Source organism: Ananas comosus, linkage group 1 (genome assembly GCF_001540865.1).
Source record: "Ananas comosus cultivar F153 linkage group 1, ASM154086v1, whole genome shotgun sequence".
NCBI classification, from domain to species: Eukaryota; Viridiplantae; Streptophyta; class Magnoliopsida; order Poales; family Bromeliaceae; genus Ananas; species Ananas comosus.
The window spans coordinates 19600712-19609150 of record NC_033621.1 but is presented as its reverse complement, the minus strand read 5'-3'; the positions used below and the strand labels follow the sequence as shown (position 1 = coordinate 19609150).

Below are 8439 nucleotides of genomic sequence, written 5' to 3'. Positions count from 1 at the left end.
TAATTTCAAATTAATGTTTACGATGAATTCATAATTTTGTTAAACATATTGAATATATTAAATTTAAATATTTACCAACATTACGAATTTTTTTAATTAGTGATACAAAAATAATGTCTTAAGTTGAACAATTCTAATTTTTTTAACATATTAAATACATTTAATTTATAATTTTTTTACCCACATTCAAATTTTTTAAAATAAGTGCTACCCTTCTTAATGCCTAAACTATAGGAATTTAAAAGTTTCTTAAACATATTAAATATGTTGAATTAAAATATGTACCAACATTACAAATTTTTTAAATAGTAATACAAAATTCCTCTAAATTAAATTTCAATTTTTTGATTTTAAATATTTAATATTTAATATTTAAATTCAACGTATTTAGAAATAGAAGTATTTCTAAAATTCCTATAAATTAATTTAATGCCTAAATTTTAGAAACAATAAATTTTTTTCTGAAATAAATGCATAAATTAAGGCCTATGTTAATGCCTAAATTTGGGTAGTCAATCCATTTTCAAAATTAGTGTAAATTAATGCATAAATTTAGAATATCAATTAAAATTTTCTTTAAATATTGTATAGTTTAATTACAAAAATTAATATTCTTGAATGAAGTAACTCTTTTACCTGTTAAATATTAAAATTACATCTTTACTCTCTATTAATCAACCATTAAGATTTTTTTTAAAATTTTTTTAAATAAAATACCGAACCATTTCTCAAAAAATAAATAAAGTGAACAAAAGGGGCCCTTAAATATTTTGTCGTATATATTATTCCGTGGAGATGGTAGTTTCTTGTGGTCCCAAACAGCTTAAGTGTACATTGTTTTATCTCTTTTTTTTTTTGTACTTCATTTGGAAATAAGCAAACGCCACCGAGTGAGACCATTCAACGACGTTCCGCGCAGAGTGTTGAATAATTAATCTGACTTTGATTTATTTGTATAATAATATTACGTACATTGGAACGGTTGTTTTCAACCGCTATTAATTGCAATCTCTTTCTATACATACATACATATATATATATATATATATATATATATATATATATATATATATATAAAATGTATAAGCTCGATCATGAAGTAATATGCAAGTTATTCATTCACATCCACATAATTAAAGTGAAATATAGCCCAATTAAGAGGACTGCAGAGGGAAAGCAATCAAATAAAGGAGATAAGAAAAGCCATGGCCTTGGCAAACTCCCTTTCCAGTGCACTTTGCTCAAAAGCGCTTCTTCCCATGACCACAAGTGCCCGGTACTCCATTAATTATCTCCCATCTCTCTTCTTTACCTCTTCCTCGCCCTCCTTCCATTTATCACTACCTCGCTGCCGCCGCCGCCGCCGCCTCTGCTGCCGCGGCGCTCCGGCAATCCCCATTATTGGAGCACCCAAGAAGCTCCTCCCACCAACAGCTCTCCAGAACCAAGTACGTACGTAGTACTCCTTTTTCACCCTCTCATCGATCTATTTTAAGTATATCATATCACTTTGCGCATAGCTACTTATTTTATACCTACGCTACTTAGACCAGTCGAGAATGCAATTTTAATATTTTAATATTGGAAGAGCTTTAAATACCCCACCACTATGATTCCATTTTAATACTTTAATATTGGAAAAACTTTAAATACCACCTCTATGATTTCGTAGTTCTTCAATTTAGTGTCAATGCATGTGTCATATAGTTTAAAGTGTATAAATTTAGTATTCTGTGTTTTTATTTTTCTCTTTTTATTATCCATTTTATTATTTTTTTTTTGTTAAATCAGTGACAAAGTTAAAACAAAAGAGTACCAAAGTAAATATTCGATAAACCTAAGTGAGGTATCTGAAGTTTTTTTGTATATAATTTAATGAAATATTAACGGAGGACCCGACGAAAAGAGAAAAATAAAACTATAGGGCACTAACTTGATACACTTTAAATAGGGATGCAAACGAATCCAGGTTGGTGGAGCTCCCACCCCGATCCGCCCCCGGTAGCAGTAAATGGGAGAAAATAAACGGATTCGGGGCAGAAAACGGGGTTTTACAAAAAGAGACGGATTTGGGGCACGAAACGGGAGAAATTTTGACCCACCCCGAATCCGCCCCAAATCCGGCCCGAAAATCATTTATATTTTAAAAAAATATTCTTAAAAAATAATATATTTACAAAAAAAGTTCAAAATACAAATAAATTATTACTCTCATTTCTAATGTATTTGAAATTTATGAATTTTGTTTTGAATTGTGATTGATATTTTTGATTTTTATAATTGATATTATTAAATTATATATATAATATTATTAAAAATTATTATTTTATATTTTATAAAATATTAATAATATTATAATTTTATTAAAACTATTAGTTGGCGGGGCGGATTCGGGACGCCGACGGCAGGCGGGTTACGTGACGGGGCGGATTATGTGATGTATTTTTTAACCCGTCACGAATTCGGGGTTTTGCTAGTCAGGGCGGGACCAAATCCGCCCCGTTTGCATTCCTAACTTTAAACCACAGAGTACTAAAAATGAGAAATTACGAAACCACAGGAATGATATTTGAAGTTTATCCTTTAATATTTCACAACATAAGATGAGCTGCATATTTAATGAAGCACTCACTCCAAAGATTGATCTCCTTAATATTAGTGCCCTTAACACAGCCATCAGGGTAGAAAACCCTAGTTTAATCACTCTTTTACCCTCAAATTTTGAGACGAAAAATATTTTGGTTCTTAAATTTTAACTTTCTATAATTTTGACTCAAATTTATTGAATTATTGTAACTATTAAATATCATAATTTAATGGGAAAACTTCAAAAACCCCCCTTGTGGTTTTAATTTTTTTCACTTTAGTACCCTGTGGTTTAAAATGTATCAAGTTAGTACCCTGTGGTTTCTCACTTTATCACTTTAGCACCCTGTGGTTTAAAGTGTATCAAGTTAGTACCCTGTGGTTTTGTACTTTATCACTTTAGTACCCTGTGGTTTTAATTTGTATCAAGTTAGTACCCTGTGGTTTTTTAAATCACAGGGTACTAAAGTGATAAAGTGTGAAACCACAGGGTACTAAAGTGATAAAGTGCAGAACCACAGGGTACTAACTTGATACACTTTAAACCACAGGGTACTAAAGTGGTAAAGTGAGAAACCACAGGGTACTAACTTAATAAACTTTAAACCACAGGGTACTAAAATGAAAAAGTGTGAAACCACAGGGAGGGTTTTTGAAGTTTTCCCTAATTTAATTAAGTTTATTGGATAATGATACAGTGCTGATGTAATACTTTAATCGTTTCCACCTGCATGTAAAATTTATTTGAGGCATAAAAAATAATTATCAAGATTTCAAAATTTTTTTATTTGCTGTCCTCTTTAGTATTGTAGATTACATCCATTATGTTATATTTTGGTTTTATACCTCTTTTTATTCCGACTTTTTGATGTTGCATAAATGAGTGTTTGTGTATGCTTAGAATTTATTTTATTTTATTTTATTTTATTGATTAGGGGTAAATTTGGAAAAAAAATTAAGAACTAAATCAACAAAATATCTAAATTTGTTCTTGAATAAATAATTCTTGTTTCCTCTATATAATAGATTCCAGATTTTTTAGATATTAATGATGTGGCAATAACTATGGTACTGCATAACTCTTATATTAATGACACATTATTATTTAGTCAACTTATTTTGACAGTATTTTTAAATTTATGAAAATTAAATTAAAATTTTAAATAAATTAAAAAAAATTAAGAATCAAAATATAACAACACGTCTCATCATTTAAAGACCAAGAGTCTCATTTAGCAAAGAAAGTAAAAATAGAAGGATGATTTGGACGTCTCCAATCTATAAGTCAGTTCAATTGGACGTCTCCAATCTATAAGTCAGTTCAAGTTCGGCCTTTAATTTTCTTTTCTTTTAATCATGTGTTGATTCAGGCGCTTGAAAAATGAAAAGAGTGTTAAATTATTCAAGACCGACTGCTTTGATACTATATAAAATTAATAATTATTCTTTTCTCAAGTTAACACTGCTATAAAATTATATTTTATTATTGGTGTTAATGCAATATATCTATATGTACTTTCATTTAAGGGTGAAGTAATTTCAACAAGAAGAGGGGAAGAGAAGGAGATGGAGGAGCTTGTTGAGGCTATCAAAGGAGGGTTAGGGTTAAACTCAATTGGAGCTTCTGATCAGGGCCACCTTGAGGCTTTGGAGTTGGTGGACTTGATAGAGAGATTGGGGATTTCCAGGTTCTTTCAGGAAAAGATAAAGGAGATTCTGAAAACCACCTTCATGTAAGCATTTTCTTTATTTAACCCTTTCTAATATTACCGGCCGTCCCTAGAGCAAATGGTAAAGGGCTTGATAGTTGGTACCCGACGTCTCAAGTTCGAATCCCAGTTGATTCACATTTCTAGCTAAAACGGGTATCGTGCTATAAAAAACCTTTCTAATTTTGTGCTATATATTTATTTGGAACTTCAAGGATATTACTACACCAAGTGCACCTGCATATCTCGTACACCATGTGCACAAAACTTGCCAAACTACTTCCTAGCTCACTCTTATCACTGCTGTCAACAAACTTTAGCTTTTTCTTTCTTCTTTTTTATTTTTTTTTTCTTGCTTCTATATAATATATATATATATATATATTATATATATATATATATATATATATATATATATTATTGAGTTATACAATTGGATTGAATTGGTGAGATGAGATGGAGGGATAGTGAAAGCTGTAGTACATATAAATTATTAATTTTTTTCAAGGAATTAATCAAGCAAAAAGTATCTTATTAATTTCAATATATAGCATAAATGGGGTGGGGAGCAAAGGATAGATGCTGCTCCCTTCCGAAGCGGTCTCTTAATTTTTCGTATATATATAATATATATACTAGCTAAATACATGTGCAAATACACGTTAACATATATAATAATGTAAAATAGAATGATAATCATTTGATTATAAGTATCCGAACAAGCCCTTGACCTTCCAAATGTATGTTTTAGAGAATGGGATGAAAGATATGGGTTGGATGATCCGGCAACCACCGTCTTGGCTTCCGCTTACTTCGGCTTCACGGCTACCCTGTCTCTGCTGTAATAATCTTAGCCTCGCTACCTATTTTCCCAAAAAAATAATCTTAAGCCTCAAACTACATGCAGTTATAATTATACATACATACATACATATATATATATATATATATATATATATAGTGAGGCTACTATGCTATTAGAAGCACGGAGCCTTTCGTGCTTCAGCTCGTTTTCGATGTTGCGACTTTCGAATCATCGATCGGCTCCATTAAAGTTGATCTAGAGTATTTGAAGTACCTGAAAAATAAATTTAATGATTTTACGATATCATTTGCCTAGTGAACAAGGGGCTCAAATAAACGGCTGAAAATAAATCTTACAAAATGTAATAATATTACATTAAAATTTTAAATCAAAGATATTGATCTTGTTTTATATAGTATATAAAATTTTCTATCAAAATTCACAGTGATTTCGATATTTCTACACCGTTAAACTTGCAAACGGCTCACACGGCCATTGAAATTTGTTGATTTTGAGGCCATTCGTCACTAGGCCAAATGATATCGAAAAATAATAAAATTTATTTTCTAGGTACTCCAAATACTCTAATCAAGTTTAACGGAGCCGATCGACGATTCGAAAGTCGCAACATCGAAAAACGAGCTGGAAGCATGGAAGGTCCGTGCTTCCAATAGCATAGGAGCTCACTCTATATATATTATATATATATATAATATAATATATATAAATAAAGTCGGCTACTATACTTTATAAATTATTGGCTTCTCTATACTCATAAGTTTTCGGCTCTTAGATTTATTCTATACTTTTTAACCCGTTAGATTATGATCATTCAACCAATACCACTCAACCCTAGGGGCCCTATCTTCTAAGTGGGGATTCACCATTATCCTAAACCAACATCTGCCATCAATCAACGGTTAAGAAATTTAGTACCAAGGATTCTATACTCATAGAAAAAGCATACGTACCCCAGCCTCTATATATTATATATATAATATATTTATTATATATCATTATATATATATATAGTATATATATAATATACTATCTATAGACTACTATACTATTGGTAGCAAAAGATCTTTTTTCTATTAAATTTTTATACCTTGGCGATGAAAAATGTATGTTAAGGATGATACTATCCCGCTCAGGTTTGAGTGGTCCCCACTAGGTTATATTTATTTAATTCATAGTTAGAAATGAGTGAAAGAATCTTGATTAAACTAAAAATTTGATAACAAAAACTATCTTTTGCTATCAATAGTATTCTATCCTCATATTTTATTATTATATATATAGAGAGAGAGAGAGAATGAGATGAGAGAAAAGAGAGAGAGATACACAACAGTCTACAGAGAGATGTGATGGAGAGAGTTGAGCTGGAATGCTATCGTAGCAACGGGCTCCGTTGGCCACCCATTTGTTTTCGATGATGGAAGCTTTCAATCAAACGATCGGCACCGGTTGACATGATCTATATCACTTGAAGTATTTAGAATTAAATTTTCAAAGCTTCGACATCATTTTACTATGATCAAAGTTGCAAAAAGTTTAATTAGTAATGTTTAAATAGTTGATATAAGGGGTTTCTCGTTTAACATGTGTAGAGCTATCAAGCAATCAATTGAATTTTGGTTAGAAAATCTTTAAACTATTTATACAATCTATATTCTCGCATCATGATTAACAGAAATTCTATCATCCTTTAAGAGAATATCCATTTTCGCCATTCATTATTAGCGCCACCTTGGATGGACAAGAAAATATATCGGAAAAGTAATGAAATTTGATTTCAGATACTTCAAGTGGTATAGATCATGTTAACGTGCCTGATCGTCGGATTTCGGAGGCTCCATTATCGGAAAAATGGGTAGGTCAACGGAGCGTCCGGTTGCTAACGATAGTATTCAGATATATATTATATATTATATATATAATATATATATATATATATGGTTTGAGCTAGAATACTCTCAAAAGCACATGAGTGATGCTTTTGAGTTTTTAGCCTGGATGAATAGATTGTGAGATTGAGATGATGGTGGTAGATGTGTAGGTGAAGTAGTGGTTGATCCGAAAGTTATTAGTATCAAGGAGTAAGACCAAGAGCTAGAACTTAGAAGCAGTGCAAGGGTTGATTTTTTTCGATGATAGTGCTTTCCAAATGAACGATACGGCTCGTTAGACTTGATCTACCTATTGAAATATTTGGAAACTAAATTTCAGAAGTTTTCGACCATCTTCTGGTTAGTGATAAAAGGTCTCAAATTGACAATTTTATAGTAGATTGATGCATTTATAAATTTACAGGTAAAACAATCAATCAGATGAAATTTTTGATTAGGAAAATTTTGTTTTTTATATTTAAAGTAGATCAGTACTCTGATCTTAAATTCAAGTCTATCTATCATCCATTTTTTATGAAATTTTTTTTTCAGCCGATTTATTATTAGACTAATAATTTGATAGGTAAATGATACCCGAAAAAAATTATGAAATTTGTTTCAAATACTTTTAATAGTGTGAGGATCAAGTTAATTAGAGCGATCGTCTGATTTGGAAAGCGGCATCATTGAAAACAACCATTGTGGACAAAGGCGTCGTGCTACGATAGATATCGCAGCTAGCTCTCTCATAATTATATTTATATAGTAGGGTCGCTACTATACTATTATGAGTCGCTACGCCTCGTACTCATTAAGAATCTGTTTTCGATGATAAGCTTCCGAATCGACGATCACATCGTTAAATTCGTTATTTACAGCATTTAAAATTCTAGAAATCAAATTTACTATTTTTTTGACATCATTTACTTCGATCAAGAGGTCACAAATTTGACAATTTTAACGCCAGTAATGGGTATACTTGCTAGTTTAATGGTGTAAACATCGGATAGTTGTGAATATTTGATATAAAAAAACGAAATTCTTTCATAATCAGGTAAAGATGCAAATAACTCGATCTTGATTCGGAAGGATAAGCTCGATCTTCTTTTAGGCTGTCGTTCGATTTGACCGTTCATTTTATGCCCTTGATGACTTTATATGATTTTGAAAATTTACGAGAAATTTATTTTCTAGAGTTCTTAATCACTCTAAATCATTATGTTAATGGAGTGAATCGTCGTTATGTCGGAAGTCCATCATTTGAATAACAACTTAGGAGTATGAGGGCGTCAATCTATAAAGTTGTACATGGGCATATATATATATATATATATATATATAGTATATAATATATATATATATTTATATATAAGGTAGGTTATATGCTTCGGAAGCACGGAGCCTTCCGTGCTTCCAGCTCAGTTTCGATGTGCGCGACTTTCGAATCGTC

At 31.0% G+C, this 8439-nt stretch overlaps 1 protein-coding gene across 2 annotated transcripts in view; it reads left to right on the top strand.

Moving 5' to 3' along the window:
- LOC109708464 (bifunctional levopimaradiene synthase, chloroplastic-like) overlaps nt 1104–8439 on the top strand; it is a 39418-nt gene continuing 32082 nt past the window's right edge. The window contains exons 1-3 of one of the 2 annotated variants that reach the window (XM_020230221.1): nt 1104–1448; nt 4114–4319; nt 5047–5136. The gene's annotated coding sequence lies outside the window, so the exon portion shown is untranslated. Of the gene's footprint in view, nt 1453–4113; nt 4320–5046; nt 5137–8439 lie in introns of both variants that reach the window. The other variant, XM_020230230.1, reaches the window with a different exon arrangement.